The sequence below is a fragment of the Cupressus sempervirens genome, chromosome 10, assembly GCF_028749045.1.
Source record: "Cupressus sempervirens isolate cs-2001-9-10 chromosome 10, ASM2874904v1, whole genome shotgun sequence".
In the NCBI taxonomy this organism is placed as follows: Eukaryota; Viridiplantae; Streptophyta; class Pinopsida; order Cupressales; family Cupressaceae; genus Cupressus; species Cupressus sempervirens.
The window spans coordinates 591,648,791-591,666,586 of record NC_143127.1 but is presented as its reverse complement, the minus strand read 5'-3'; positions in this window follow the sequence as shown (position 1 = coordinate 591,666,586).

The window sequence follows — 17,796 nt, the reverse complement described above, 5'->3', positions numbered from 1 at the left end:
TTAAACTAGATTGGTCTCATGTGATAATCCTTATTGGCAAGAAAAGGATTAAGCTAGAACCTAAGGAGAAAGCTAAATTTATTATATGAAATCTGATGATCCTGTTGAGCTATCATTATGCACGATGCTAAACGACAAAAATTCTTGCAAATTCCTCTCTTGGAAAGTCAATCTTTTGAATCAACCCCAAGGTTTCAGGTTGTCTCACGACCTACTAAAATCTTCTCAATTGAAGATAAATGTGATTGTTCACGAGGAGGCCTTTGCTGGTTCATTTTAATTTTGGATGAGACGTAAAATCTGTTCACTATTTCAAAATATGCACACAAAAGAACTATGTTTTTGTATTTTTCTATCTTTAATGAATGCAATCTAACAATGCAACTAGTATGAATTCCTATTCTAACAAGGGGGTTAATAAAGAAAATAATAAGAACTTTAAAGTAAATAACATGAAAATAAAATCCTAATGGACATAAGCTATGGAAAACAACACATCTACAAGTTAAGCTTTCAAAGAAATCAATGGGTAACCAATGAAAGAAGGAGCAATGGTTCCTCGATTTCACTAATGCAATCATCGGTGAGAAACTTAGTAATTATGTGATATTTCACTCTTGATCAAATTGCAAGGCCATAGAAAGTGCACTCATGTGAGACAAAAAGTTATGCAGACACAATTTGGTGATTTCTTCATGAGCTAGATATGTTAGCAGAATTCATCAAACCATAGTAAACACTAGAACTAAAGAGATCACAGAACCAGAAACAAAGCAATAAAATTTTGGCTCAGTCATAATTCCATGAACATAAATTCACAAAACAATGACACATTTAGGCAAGAATAACTACACTACAAATGTGAGCACCAAAAGCATAATATTATTGCAAAATAACGGTGACCCCAATTACATATTACAATAGAGTATTTATAAGAAATTTTCTCCTCAATTTGTGTTGAGAGAGACATCTTCATGCAATAATATGCTTAAAAAAAACTAATTATATACAAACTAACATTCTAACTGGTACTTAGTAGGAATCCATCCATTTTATATGTATTAATTGGATGCATGAGCCTTTACATGTCAGAAACAAATAATTTATGAGAGAAAAAAGAATAAGAAATCCTTCAGTTGAAGTAGAAGTGTCTGGAAGTGTCAAAAGTAGAAGTTGATCCTTTACTAGGCATTTGTCAGAGTTAAACTATTGTTAGAATGGAAAGCACTATTTTTGGAACTAGCAGTTAACTATCGACGCACCTCTGGAAAAGTGTACCAGCTCACCTATCCACCTGCACACCTCAAAAGAAGCACATTTCCTCAAAATAATGCACCTACATACCTACGTACTAGTGCAGCTGCGTACCTCAAAAGAAATTTGTGCGAGGTTCTCAATTCGTCAAAAAATCAAAGTTCTCAGTTTTGAAAATGGTTTTTGGGTTTTTCTCAAATGGGGTTTTAGATCACTTTTGTGTACTTACTTTGATCCTTTTGATGATTTATACGCTCTTTATAACCAAAAAATTTCATAGACCTAAACTTCTTCTACTTTTAAAATCCCAAGGCACGTGTGTTGAGTCTTGTCATTAATAGTTGCATAAGGTGAAGAACCTATTCTAGTTCATATTTCTAACCTCTGTATCTTTGATATTTTCTTCTCTCCAACTACCCTATCCTTCCTGATGAGAGACCAACTGATCCAAATAATCCAAAATGATCAAATATTTGAAACATTTTCACAAGATTTTCTAGGCATTTTTAACTGGCTTTTTCAAAGGTCTTCTGCTCAAAATTTCATGTTGAAACTTTCATTGGTCCCTAAAACTAGGTAGCCAAAGGCTCATTGTTTTAGGGTCTAAAATTAGATTTTTAGATCCTCTTTCCAATGGTGTAAATGGTTCCAAATTTTGAGCTCCGAGTCAAAATTTATGACCTCAACAAGTTAGGGATGCCCTTTTTATCTACACAAAAATAAAAAACATAAATACATTAGTCTAGAAAGTTGAAAAACTTAATTAAGACAAACCATAATACTGACACGAAAAAAACCTAGGAGACCCAAATGCCTAAAAACACCAAAAAATTGAATTGCAACCCTTAAATGCAAAAAAGGGCACACCTAGCACACCTTGGAGGTGTTCCTGGTGTGTGTTCTTCCTTATTAAACTTCACTATGTGGGTGCGCAACAACTCACCTAATTAGGTGCACAGTTGTGCATCCTAAATTGATGTTTTGTTTAAATTTTTAAGTTTTCTAGTTATTTTTAAGGTTTGCACCTAGGTAGGTGCATAGATGCACATCTATGCTTAGGTTTTAATGTTATTTTTCTTCATGAGTGTTGGTAAAGTGGAGAGGAGGTGCATCATGTGCACTTGCTTAGTTGCGTTGGTGCAATGTGAAGGTTGGAGGAAGAAGAAACAATCTTTGGTGCACTAGCACACCTAGTAAGGTGTGTTGGTGCAACCTTTTTTTATAAAAAAATGATGACTTCTCTCTGATGATGAATTCCAAAATTTGGGTTTTTGAATTGGAACCTTGATCTGACCCAAAACACTAAAAAAAAGACTCGGACCCTACACTTGGATTTTGAAAAGATGGAAAAGTAAAGCAGGGTGTCCCTATTTCTAATCAAAATGGGGCGTGCATTGTGAAACCACAAAAAATAGCCTTAAAAAAATGAAGAAATGAGAAAGGCATTTCTTCATCAACAAACATTCCTTTGATATGTGTCAAACACCAACTAAATCTTGAACATTCCAAATGCATTTTGAATCCCTTTACAGTCAAAACCTTAGAATCTTGGGTCTCTAGGATCAGTGCATGTTCATTGTATCCATTTCCTTGAACATCTTAGGATGTGGTCAATCAAAATCTTTTGACAACTCAAAAAAAATCTTCCACCACTCTTGGCACATCCATCGAGAATTTATGCAAAGGTCATTTGTTGATCCTTTGCTTGACTAGATGAGAGAATCAATTTGAGGGCTCTTGGTAGGCTATCACTTTTCTTTTAAATTTTCTAGGAAATCCTTTGAATTATCTACTCCATGTGGTTCGTAATGTCATCATTTGATTCTTGAATGAAGCATTGTTTTGATACTAGATAGCTCATTTTGTATCTATTGACTAGATTAACCCTTTTGGATCTTTAAGAATCCTTTAGTCTTAACACCATTCTTTTCTTTTCTTCTCTCTCTCTCTCTCTCTCTCTCTCTCTCTCTCTCTCTCTCTCTCTCTCTCTCTCTCTCTCTCTCTCTTGTTTTTTTCTTTATTTTCTTTTGTATCCTGACTATGCTTAGACTGTGTAGCCAAGACATTGGTGTCATTTCTTGGATTCGATCCTTTGGTGAACATCCCTTGTGTTCCTCTTTTAATTTTTTTTATAAAATCTCACACCAAACAATGATCTTAGCAATCCTTTGAGAAGATCCTTGTATTTGAACCAACTAGGGTTTGGACCATCCCTTGCTACTTTCAACCTTGGTTTGACAACACCTTAGATGATCAATTTGAATTTATAAAGTGTTGAAAACTTGTTGACTTGCGATTCTGAATTCAAGACTGAAAGTCCCCTATTACTGAAAATAACATCCATTCCTCAGTATAAGAAACAAAATCATTAAAATGTTTTGACAAATAAATACCTCTTCCTAAAAGTCAAAACTACAAGGAGTGATTTATGAAATGCTTCAAAAATGAGTCTTGATTACACCCAACCCTCAAAATAACACAACTAAAAGAGAAAAAGAAAGAAAAATAAACAAAACCCAAACAAAAAGACTCGACTCAATGAAAACTAACACCTAACTGGAAAGACTAAGAAAGACTAATTAAAACAAACAACAAAAAACAAAAGCAAAAACTTATCTATAGAAAACCTTGAATGATAAGAATGTGGAGTGGTTGTTAGTAGATTTCTCATTATGTGCAATAGTAATGAACCACCCCATATAGTCCTAAGAAAAGCTGATTTGTCTTTGTACTCAAAAAAATAAAATTTGGACAATCTTGGTTCAAATTCTGAGCACAAATCACACAAAATCAGGAGTTGTGGTAACTCTTTATGACCATGATTAATCCATAGACAAGTTCTCTTACATTTAGCATCATTTTCAAATTGAAAATCATAAAACTAAAAGGGATAATGGGAAAATATCACCTGATCTAGTGAGTTCCCCACTATAGGGGTACACTCACACATTGTAATCTCTCCTTCTGGTGGTCTTATCTCATGGTACACAACCATACGTGCACATGGAAACACTTTAGGTTCCTTTGAACTACAAAAATCAATCACTAGCCTTCCTTTAAAATTATAGGATTCATTACTATCATCGATCAAAATGTTTTCTCCCTCATGTCCCAAAGAAGCCTGTTCAAAATCATACTTTCCCTCCATTGCAATCTCCCAAGCTAACAAGAAATTAGAACAAATTTCTTCTGAATGGAACCCAAATGGATGGATTCTAAATGACTAAGTTATTGCATGGTTTGATAGATGTGTAGAATACCCATAAATAGACATTTCCTCAGTCAAGCATGAGACCAAATTGAGCACTCTATCCATCTCTTCTAATTACAAATCCTGTTTTGAGGGAGGTATCTTATCATTATCCAATGGGGAATCAATATCACAATAGGAAGAATTGGTATCTTCTTCTTGATGACTTTCTAATTCAAACATCTTACTAACCTTAGGATCTTCTACATTTCTATCACTTTTTGCAACTTCATGGAGTTTTGGAACTTCAAGATTTTCCACGTCCTCAAAATTTCTTGGCATGTCTATACTTATTGAAACATCAAAACTTGGAAGAATTTCTTCATTGAATGGAAACACAAACTCCTCTTGATCATCTTCATCATTTTGTCCTCCTGCAGATTTATCATATGATTCAAACATCATTGTACTAAATTGCAAAGGTTATTCCTTCACGATTTGGGGAGGCTAATAAAAAACATCATTGTACCTGTATCCATTTTCACTTGGTCTCATATTTGTAATACCATTATTCTCATTGTTGATGTTATCATAGGGGCCATATTATTTTTTCCTTTGATTTTGTGAATAACTATCCTAGGCAGCAAGTTGTCTTGGATGATTGCCTTGATTTCTTGAGGAATTCAACTTTATTCTAAGAAGTTCATTAGATAAAAGAGACATTGTCTCCTTCATGGCATTAAACTCTTTAGCAATATTGTTTTTTTCTTCAACAGATATAGCTACGTTTTGGGACTCATACCCTAAATATGTAATTGCTAACATTGGAGTAGTAGTAACTTGATTCATGAATGTAATAGCCTCTTTGAAGACCTTTTCAATGGCATCAATGTCTCTGGGTGGGAGCCTTCTTAGAAAAATAGAAGTTAATGAATCCATTGTTCCAAAATAGATCTGGACGATAGCCTCTTGTGGTACAATATATGGAAACTCATTCTTTGATACATCCTATAGAAGCGATGATTAAAATATGAAATAGTCTCATGGGGATCCTTCTTAATCAAGATGAACTGATGATATAAGTTGGATCAATATAAATCTTAAATTGTTCCAGAAACTTTATCTCAAAGGAGTTCCAATCCCTCATTGATGCCAGTGGAAGATTGAGGTACCAATTGAATTTAGTTTCCCCCAAAGTGTAAGGAAAAAGGTGACATACCATGTCCATATGCTGAATCTAGTTTTGATTACAGATCTCTTTGAAAATTTTAAGATGATCTTCTACTGTTCGTGATTCTCCATAGATGAATTGTGGGAAAAGCTTTTCAGGATTTTTTGGCAAGTCATGTAATGGACCAGTTAGATTCAAAGGTGAACTTTGGGCATTGAAGAAAGACATAGTGCATAATGATAGGAATGTGTGAAGTAGAATGTAAAGAAAACGATGATGATGGAATGTGTAATATGAATGGGCAAAGTTATTGGAATCTCTTTATCACTGTGATACTTGTGAAAGTGACTGAGTTCTAGGAACTTGTGTTTATTTTGGAAAAGTGCACCTCTGAAGAAGTAAACTTTTTCAAAACATCACACATTGCACACCTCGCACACCTTGGTGGCAAGACCCAAAAATCCAAAAATTCTTCTAAATGACAATTTTCCAGAGTTAGAATTTTTCTTCAACTTTGAAATTTTCCAGAGTTTAATTTTTTTTTTCAACTTCAAAATTTTCTAGAGTTATAACTTTTTCTCAACTTTAGAATTTTCCAAAGTTAGATTTTTTTCCAACTTCAAAATTCTCCAAAGTTAGATTTTGTTTTCCAACTTCAAAATTTTCCAGAGTTAGATTTTTTTTTCCAACTTTCAAATTTTTGAAAGTTAGATTTTTTTTCAACTTTAGAATTTTCTAGAGTTAGAATATTTCCTCAGCTTCAGAATTTTCCCAAGTTAGATTTATTTATTTATTTAAAATTATTGAATTTTCAAACAACAACTTAGGTTTTCTGAGCTGAATGGTTTTCAAGCCCTCCTTCTAGCACCACTTCTATTGAGTTGTTGTTATGCGTGATGCTAAACAACAAGAATTCTTGTGAACTCTTCTCTTGAAAAGTCAATCTTTTGAACCAACTCCAAGGTTTTGGGTTGTCTCACGACCTACTAAATTTTTCTCAGTTGAAGATAAATGGGATTTTTCATGAGGAGGCCTTTGCTGGTTCATTTTGATTTTGGATGAGATGTAAAATCTATTCACTGTTTCAAAATACACACACAAAAGAACTATGTTTTTGTATTTTTCTATTTTTAATGAATGCAGTCTAACAATGCAACTAGTATGAATTCCTATTCTAACAAGGGTGTTAATAAAGAAAATAACAAGAAATTTAAAGTAAATAATATGAAAATAAAATCTTGAAGGACATAAGCTATGGAAAACAACACGTCTACGAGTTAAGCTTTCAAAGAAATTGGTGGGTAACCAATGAAAGAAGGAGCAATGCTTCCTTGATTCCAGTAATGCAATCGTCGATGAGAAACTTAGTAATAGAATGATATTTCACTCTTCATCAAATTGCAAGGCCATAGAAAGTGTGCTAATGTGAGATGAAAAGTTATGCAGGTACAATTTGGTAATTTCTTCTCGAGCTAGATATGTCAACAGAATTTGTCAAACCGTAGCAAACACTAGAACTAAAGAGATCACACAACTAGAAGCAAAGCAATAAAATTTTGGCTCAATCACAATTCTATGAACATAAATTCACAAAACAATGACACATTTAGGCAAGAATCACCTCACTCAAAATGCAAGCACAAAAAACATAATGTTATTGCATAATAATGATAGCCCCAATTACATATTACAATGGAGTATTTATAAGAAATCATTTCCTCAATTTGTGTTGAAAGTGAGAGATATCTTCATGCAATAATATGCTTAATAAAACAAACTTATTATATACAAAGTAACAATCTAACTGGTGCTTAGTAGGACTCCATCCATTTTATATTTATTAATTGGATGTATGAGCCTTTACATGTCAGAAACAAAGAATTTATCAAAGAAAAAAGAATAAGAAAGGCTTCAGTCAAAGTAGAAGTGTCTGGAAGTGTCAAAAATAGAAGTTGATCCTTTACTGGGCATCTGTCGTTGTTAAACTATTGTTAGAATGGAAAGCTGTATTTTTGGAACTAGCAGTTAACTGTTGATGCACCTCTGGAAAAGTGCACCAGCTCACCTGTGAACCTACACACCTATGTACCTGTGCACCTTAGAAGAATTACATTTTCTCAAAATAGTGCACCTATGTACCTACACACTTGCACACCTGCACAACTACACACCTCATCAAAAATTTGTGCGAGGTGCTTAATTCGCCAAAAAATCAAAGTTCTCAGTTTTGAAAATGATTTTTGGTTTTGCTCAAATGGGGTTTTAGATCACTTTTGTGTACTTACTTTGATCCTTTTGATGATTTATACCCTCTTTATAACAAAAAAATTTCATAGACCTAAACTCCTTCTGCTTCTAAAATCCCAAGGCACGTGTGTTGAATCTTGTCATTAATAGTTACATAAGATGAAGAACCTATTCTAGTTCATATGTCTAACCTCTATATCTTTGATCTTTTCTTCTCTCCAACTACCCTATCCTTCTTGATGAGAGGCTAGGTGATCCAAATTATCCAAAATGATCAAATGTTTGAAATTTTTTCCCAAGATTTTCTAGGCATTTTTAACTAGCTTTTTCAAAGGTCTTCTGCTCAAAATTTCATGTTGAAACTTTCATTAGTCCCTAAAATTGGGTAGCTAAAGGCTCACTATTTTAGGGACTAAAATTATAGTTTTAGCTCCTCTTTCCAATGGTGTAAACAGTTTTGAATTCTAAGCTCCAAGTCAAAAGTTATGACCTCGACAAGTTAGGGATGCCGTTTTTATCTACACAAAAAAAAACATAAATACATTAGTCTGAAAGGCTAAAAAACTTAATTAAGAAAAACCCTAATACTAAAGGATACCCAAATGCTTGAAAACACCAAAAAATTGAATTGTACCCCTTAAATGCAAAAAAGGGTGCATCTGGCGCACCTCAGAGGTGTGCTTGGTGCACATTCTTCCTTGTTAAACTTCACTATGTGGGTGCGCAGTAGCACACCTAATTAAGTGCACAATTGTGCATCCTAAATTGATGTTCTATTTAAATTTTTAAGTTTTCTAGTTATTTTTAAGGTGTTCAAAGAAAAGATAAGATGTGCACCTATGCACCTAGGTAGATGCATAGATGCACATCTATGCTTAGGTTTTAATGTTGTTTTTCTTTGTGAGTGCAGGTAAAGTGGAGGAGGAGGTGCATCATGTACACTTGTTTAGCTATGTTGGTGTGATGTGAAGCCCAAAGTAAAAATAAATAATCTTTGGCAGACTAGCACACCTAGTGAGGTGTGTTGGTGCACCCTTTTTATAAAAAAATGACAACTTCTCTTTGATGATGAATTCCAAAATCTAGGTTTTCAAACTGGGACTCTGATCTCACCCAAAACACTGAAAAAAGACTTAGTCCCTGGATTAGGGTTCAAAAAATCTAGAAAAGTAAAGTAGGGGGTCCTCATTTGTAATTGAAATGGGGCATGCATTGTGAAACCACAATAGATCCCAAGGCTCAAATTTTATGTGAAGAAATGGAGTTTGGGAACTACATGATATTTTTTGACTTCAAGACTTAAAAATAATAACTAGATCCTCTTGGTGATAAAAATATTTGGACCTTAGAGTTTGATGGAAGTTTTTTTAATGCTAGATCTAGAGTAGGCATGGTGCTCATTTCCCCTGATGGAGATTTGACACAACGTGCATATAAACTATAATTCAGGAACACAAATAATACTACAAAATATGAAGTGTTATAGTTGGGTATCACTATTGCAAAGAAAAGAGGGTTGAAAATTCTAAAAGACCAAGGAGATTTAGAGCTCATAGTAAAGCAAGTCTAAGGATAGTACACTATAAGGAACACAAGAATTTGAAACTATAGGAACAGGGTTTGGGATGATATTAAAGACTTAGACTCCTTTTCAATACAAGCTATTCCTAGGGAACCAAATGTGAGGGTAGATGTATTAGCTGCCACCTAGTCTCTTCTACTTCCACATTCATAATTCAAAGATAATCAATACAAGTTTTAAGTTCTCTGTAGACCTAATGCACTTGACAATGTTGGATCATGGTAAGTCTTCATTAGTGATAAATAAATCCAATGTTTCCTAGAAGGGTCCAAGCCTTTAAGTGACCAATACTTTGAAGGAAGTGAAAATGCCTATCGAGTGTTTTCCCCTAACAACAAGAAATATTTGGAGGTTGGTGCTGAGCATCTTAGAGGTAACAAAATTCATAGACACTTCATTTCTTTAGAAAAGTTGTTTGATAGACATGATGCATATATCATAAGGGAAAGGGGTAGGAAAGGTGGAATCCCTAGAGAGTTTGAGGGGATGAACATAGGCACTGAGTCCAAACCTAAGATGATTAATATTGGTAGTAGTTGCTCAAACAAAGAAAGGACTAGGGAAAAAAGCTTACTTTTTGAATACCAATATGTTTTTGCATGGGGTTATGAGGATTTGAAAACTTTTAGGTGGCAAGTTTAAACACAAAATTCCCCTTAAGCCTGAAGCAACTCCTTTTAGAAAGAAGAAACACATTTATAACCCAATGATCTCAGATGCCATCTTTAGAGAAGTCCTTTAAGATGTTAGAAGCAAGTATCATATATCCTATACGGCATTCAACTTGGATATCTAACATTTTCCCTATCAAGAAAAAGAGTGGGGAAATCAGAATTTGTGTTGACTTTAGAAATTTAAACTAGGCCTCTCTAAAAGACAATTACACTCTACCTAACATAGATCATCTACTGCATACAATGGCCACCTCTAAAATGATTTCCCTAGAGAAATTTTTCCTATAATAGAATTCCTTTTGGGCTGACCAATGTTGGAGCCACCTTTCAAAGAGCCATGAATTCATCTTTTGCTAATCTCAAGGATAAGATGATTGTTATATATTTTGATGATCTAACCCTCTTCTCCAAGAAAAGAGAAAGTCATTTGAAGGACCTGAAGAAAGTACTAAGGAGATCTAGTGAACATGGAGTATACCTTAACCCAAAATTTTTTATCTTCTATGTAATAGAAGGTAGATTGCTTGGTCACATTGTTTCTCAAGAAAGCATCAAGATTGGTCTTGAGTGTGTCAGAGCTATCCAACAATTGAATTTATTAGCAAGAAAATTTGGAATCAAAGCCTTGTTTGGATAGGTGAATTTCTTGAGATAGTTTGTTCCTAATTTCTCCAAAATTATCAAGTGCATAGTCGACATGATGAAGGGCAACTAAGTATTCAAGTGGAATAATTCTAGAAGGAAATATTTTGATCAAATCATGGAAACTATAGCTAAAGATCTTGTCCTAGTTTACCCATATTATACCAAAGAGTTCATACTATGTTGTTATGCATTAACCCATGCATTATCTGCCATACTTATGTAGGAAAATAGGTAGGGCATTCAAGAACCTATTGCTTTCATGAGAACCCCTCTCAAGGACCATAAGTTATAGTATTATAAAATGGAAAAGCATGCGTATGCATGATAAGAACACTTAGAAATTTTAGGTTTTATGTCTTACATTCATTTTTTGTTGTGCATGTACCTAACCTAGTTGTCAAGAGTATCTTGACCCAACAAGATATAGGATGTAAAACTAGAGGACCCTGGATAGCCAAAGTCCAAGAATATGATATTGAGTTGAAAACAACAAAGTTGGTATGAGGAAATGACTTATGGAAAGTAATTGTTAAAAATCAAGAGTCTACTAAAGAGGAGGGGACCTCAAGGGAATTAATGGTAAGCCTCCAAGATCCTTGGTTTTCAAATATTACTTATTTATTTACTTACAAAGAATGCCCTACTGGACTGACATACAAGAAGAGAAGAGATCTCAGAACTAAATCAAGTAAGTATGTCATCTATGATGATCAATTGTATAAGAAAGAAATCAATGGAACTTTCTTGAGATGTGTGGATAAACCTTAGCAGGAGAGATTGCTTCAGAAATTCCAAAATGAGGCCTGAGGTGGACATTTTTCTTCTATAGTGAAAACCTATAAGATTATTAGGTAGTGCTACTACTAGCTTGGTATGTTCAAAGATGCTTATAATTGGGTGACCAAGTGTGACAAATGTAAGATGTTCTTTAGTAAACCTCAATTAGCTGCCCCACCACTAAAGCTAATAGTAATAGAAGGCCCCTTTTAGTAATGGGGAATCAAATTCATTGGTCCAATTAACCCCCCTTCCTCTACTAGCCACTTATACATTATAACTGATACAGACTACTTGACTAAATGGGTGGTAGCAAAGCCCACCAAGAGAACCACATTTGTGATTGTCTATGAGTTTGTCAAGGAAAGCATCCTGGTGAGATTTTGGGTACCAATAAAATCTTTTCATGGATAATTCTACCAAATTTTGTTCTAAAGAGATTATAGAGTTTTTTTTATGACAATAACATCCACCTCAGTCATTCGTCAGACTACTTTCCTCAAGGGAATGGTCAGGCAGAATTGAGCAATGAAAACTTGATTAACATCATTAAGAAGTTGGTCTCTAAGAATCAAAAGGATTGGAACAAGAGGCTACATGAATCTCTTTGGGAAAATAGAGTGACACCTAAGAAGGCCATCAAAATTTTCCTATTTGAGCTTGTATATAGAGTTGAAGCTATCCTTCCCCTACCATTGGAATTATCCATCTACAAATTGCAACAAGTGATTGAGAACCTAGTATTTCACAATAGTTTGAAAAAGTGAATCATGTATCTTGCTAAGATGGAAGATGAATGTGAGAAATTGGTTGACCACATCATAGAGCATCAAAAGTATATGAAAAGTTTCTTTGACAAGAAGTCCAGGCCAAGGAAATTCATGGAAGGTGATCTGGTCCCATTATTGGACAAGAGGCATGAGCCCAAAGGTATGCATCATAAGTTTGATTCTCTTTGGAAAGGTCCTTTCATAATTATACAAGTAAATCAAAATAACTCCTTCATTCTAGCCTATCCCAATGGAGAGATTCCTAGGACTCAAAGCTTTATCAAATTCATAATTGAAAGTAGGCAACACCTAGAGTTAGAGTTAGTCTAGGTAGGCTTTTATTTCTACTTCCTTGCTTTGTTTTCCTAATTTCTTGGGTTAATGTCCTATCTGTAGTGTACTTAGCTTATTTTTTTCATGCTATAGTTTGTCATCCTCACTATTCAAAACAAGAGATTTTGGGCTCCTTCTCAAAAATTTGCAATGCCTAAGTCCCTACTCAGAGCCAAATTTTTCTATCTTTCAGTCTAGCCCTTTTCAGTTCGTAGTTGTTGGAATTCATTAAAACTTTGTCTAATTGATTGTTGAGATAGCCCTTAGGTGATTCACTTCTCGTCAATTTTCCAAGACTCCCACTTTATGTCTTTTCTAGGACTCCCTTGCTTCACTTTTCCATTTTCTCCATGTAGGATTCTTGTCATTACACATTGGAGCTTAGGTGATTTAGGTTTGATTGGAATATAGTTTGAGTGTCTTCCCAATAAGAAGTGGCTCCTTGATTTTGTGACATTTCTCTTGCTCTAACACTCTCATTTCCTTCAAATTTAGAATCATCCAACTAGCTATATGCCTTGGCAAACTTCATCAAGAAGGAACCCAAAGATCAGAGTCATGATAACATTCATAGATATACACCTACTTGACTTATGATGAAATGATCTAGAGAAGTGAAAGCTATAGCTAAGAAAGTCTCAAGTAAAAATTATGAGGTCAAAATCCATTTCTATATAGAGAAATAGGCCTACATGTTTTCTATTGCTCACCCAATGGAAATGAAACTATTTGGTTCTATTTTCAAAGCCAACAAGACTTGTGCTGCATTCAAATATTTTATACATAAATGGGACCCAGGTGTGATGTTGAAAAGGAATAAATTAGAGCACATGATGGTGAATCCATGCTCAAAATTTCATCTCGAGGATACAAAAGGTAACTAACCAAAATAAAAGAAAATGTTTTAAAGTGGTTCTTCCCTTAGAAAGTGTTGGTCTTAGAGGAGTTTTATATCCTTCAAACATATAAAGGACACTTCTATGAAAGACTAGAAAGATGATGAATTATGAAAGAATACAATGAGAATATTCCATGGAGATGCTAGAAAGATGCTTTCTATAAAGTCAGTTGTAAAGGTGCATTTATGATATAAAGAAGATCAAGTATTTAGAGACTTGATGCAGAGAATAAGAAGATGAGGTGCCTAAAGTATTCAAGGATTATTACTCACACTACAATCCCAAATCAAAGGAAAGATAAGCTTATGTAAAGATGAATATGCACTTTCTCCTCCATATATAAAGACTTATCATGTGAATCCATGTTCTGGATTCTAAAGTAAATGAGGGAATTTTTAGTAAACTAAAATCCCTTAGTTTGATAAGTAGTTTTTCACATGTCTATATCACTTTAAGTGAGTAATATGCTTTTCGGGTTCATGGATCCTTACATATATAGAAATGTAAAGTTTTTAAATAGTCATTAATGATCAAATTTATTGCAAATCATACCATTATGATCGTTGGTTATGTTTAATTTTGTTCATGTGGCACCAACATTCAGATTTCTACATCTATTTAATCGAATTTGCCTCAAACTTTCTTCCTCATTATTTTAAAAGATATTTATCAAAAAGTTGTTCCCTCCTCTTTGAAATCATAAGAAAATGGAAATTAGAGTAGAAGGTTATGATCAACTCCTAGGATTGAAAAGTCAATTGAAATAACTGACCAATACTTCATTCTAATTCTATGACTTAGTTGATCTCCTTAGAAGGCTTAATTCTCAGCCCATCCACCTAATCACCCAAAAATTGAAGGAAAGTGGATAGGTGGAAGCTTCTACATTTCCCATGGTTTTGTAGGATTGAGAATTTGTAAGAGAGTGTATTGGGAGATATAACCTAGAAACAAAGAAAATCCTTCTTCCTCATCAATCTATCCTTCTCTCGATAAATAAGGCCTTGATGTAATTTGCATTCAGTGTGCTAGTGATGGAAGAGTACTACAACATTGATTTTGGGTCCTTTGCATCTATGTTCAATGAAAAGAAGACTTTAAGAAGAGAGTATATGTAGGGAACTTGGTTCCAAACACCTCATTCCAAGAAGAGTAAAATTCCAAAAACTCTTTTCAAAACCAATTTGTAAAGAGAAATTGTTGACATCCTAGTACTACTATGAAGATTGAAAGTAAAAGAAGAAGTTCTATATTTCATTGAGCATCACTTCTACTTGGTGCAAGCCATATGGGATGAAGGACAATTGATTGACTAGACCAAAATCATAGGTGATGAGCTTGCCTTGTGGTTAAATTTAGCTAAGGCATTCACTCAATTCTCTATGTCCTCATATTTAATATATGTCTTAGCCACACATTACCTATGGCCGGGTCTTCACAGAATCAAAGACTGTGATGAGAGTAAAAGGATGTATGAGTTCTACCCCCACCTTTAGTTGCAGAGGGGCTTCAAAGAATACATGAAAGTGAATGATGCCTTCACTATGAGATTGTGATAGGAATCACAAGGCTTCTTAGAGAAATTTTTTTCACTAGAAGCTATTTTGGCTTTATCCTAGTTTGGATACTCTTTCATCCAATTCTGGAGCTTGTCCTACCTACGGATCAATGGTTTTTATGGGTTTCCTAAAAGGCTCCCTAGGTACCCTGAGGAAAAGGTTGTTCTGCTTGAATTATATCGACAAATACTAGAAGTGAACACCTTGTGTTCTAACATAAAAAAATGAGATGGAATTTATTTCCCAACAGTAGTTGGACCATATTCCTATACTTCTAGATTTGATGCCCAAAATCTAGTTTAAAGTTTTGAGAGAAAGATCAAACTAGTGGATTATGAGGTACTTAGGCCTCAATATGACCTGATGAATTTTATAAGAGATTATTTGAAGCTGGGATATGTCACAGACATGTTCCAGACATTGAAGATTACTGGGCTAGATGTCATTACGAATACCAAACTAGGGAGAGGTATTGGTCTAGGTTAAAAATTCAAGAAATTAAGTTATATAATGACTATGTTGATGTTTTTGATATTTTAGATGATGGCTCATATATATGCATCTGTCGTGCTTCAAACAGATTAAGAGAACTCCCATAGTTTCAAACCTTCTTGAAGGTCCTATTATCAATACAATGGAGGTCCTAATACATGGGATCATTAAAAGGAAGTAAAAATGGGTGGAGTGGACCAAGATGAGAAAAAAAAGAATAGGAAGTACATGCTCTATTGGTGGAGGAGCTTCTAGAGCTTCTTAGTCAACTATAGCTACTTCCACCACCACTACCATTTCAATATCAATAGGTCCAACCCAGTCTATTAGTTTGAAGGACAGAGATCAACCTCCAAACAAGAATGTCCAGATTAATCCTACTTGTGAAGGAGGATCTTTCATGGACATAGGATAAGTTGGGGATAAGGGGAAGGATAAAGAGTAAGAGCAAGAGACATCAATGCCCAAGCTTTTCTCCCCAGTCCAAGTCATCAATCCTGATGGTGACACCAATTCCATTAATGTATAAGAGAAATATGCATCTCAGTATAATGATACCATGACCCTCTTAGTTACTAAAGTGATTTCTTTCTCCACTACCACTCAAAGAAAGTAGACACCCCCAATGGAAAGGTAGCTCTCTGATTCTACAACCCTTTATTCTGTGGTCAATGTCCTCTCAACCAAGTCATGGTTGGAAGAAACCATTGATTAGAAAAAGTGAAGATATGAGGAAGCTACCCCATCAAAAGACCTCATCACACAAGCTACTTCTTCTTAGCACAATCAAAGAAGATAAAGAAGCAAAAGTCTATAGTAGAATTGACCAATGATCCCTTTATTGGTCATATGGTGATGGAGATAGTAGAACCTCAAAAAGAGGGCATGTTCCATGATCTTATTACCAATGACTTTAAGATCAAAATGGTTGACATTGATATTCATGTGCATGATTCCATGGTTAATATATGGAAATAAACCAACAAAAAGATAGAGGATGGATTAGAAGAATTAAGGAAAGAGAAAGAGGTACTCAAGGATTCAAATAAAGAACTAGTGACCTACATAAGAGCTACACTTGATAGAACTTCTACCAGTACATTTGATCCAAGTGTAGAAGAGAACAAGAACTTTCTTGTAAAGCTACAATAGGAAAGATAATTTGGCCAAATTGGTCACTCATGGATTAATCAAATGAAGGCTCAAGGTCTTCCTCTCATCAAGAATCTTAAAGAATTTCTATAAGATACTAAAAGTTTGAGGAAAGTAATGTCTAGTCATGAAACTGCCATGCACAAAGAATTAGATAAACTGATGGAGCAATTGGACTTGTTGCAAGAGGTGATAGATATAAAGACTAATGTCACCATGACCCATGAGATCCTCAAAATAGGTCAAGAACCATTTCTTCATTGGAAGTAATCATTGGAGATCATAGTGGAAAGCTCTATAAGATCAAAAAATGAGTTTAAGGATGTGCATGATTTAGTGCAGAAGATCATTGAAAATATTTTTGAACACTTAAATATGTTGCATATAAAATGATATGTATCTAGTAACAATAAATTGGTGGACATTGAGAAAATGAAAGAGAAATCCCTAGCATTTGTTGATGAGGCTACTAATCTAGTTAACTTCTAGGTGTTAAAGATCAAGGATCTTTCAGTAGCAGATTTCATCCTAGGACGAGCATCAAAAAAGTTCCAATTAAAGGTCACCACAGTGGAAGAGTTGGCAAAGATGTATGACTACTAGATCATTCAAGATGATAACATCATAATCCCAAGTGTTAATGAATTGGATAAAGTAATGAATGCAATGAAAGCATATAGATCTAAGGCTATGACCCCAAAGAAAGTTTGATACTCTGATATACTCTTAGACAATTATCACTCTTTGTCTTCTTTTCTCAATTTATCTTTTGTAATAATTTTTGGTAGTAGGATTAAACTCTATAATGGATGATGACTAGTCAAGTCCTATTTTTAGCTCCCTTTTTTTAGAGATTCTCTTCAATATAATCATCAAATGTAACTAGCTCTTTTGAAGGGGCCTATATATGTAACTTTTTGTGAAATTAACTAGATCGACAAATGATTTTGTAGGTGAACCCCTGTAGCTAGGAGTACTAGGTGTGACTTTGAGTCTACATTTAATTTTCCCATCCATTTAGTTGTGGTATAGTACTTGGAATAAATGTGTT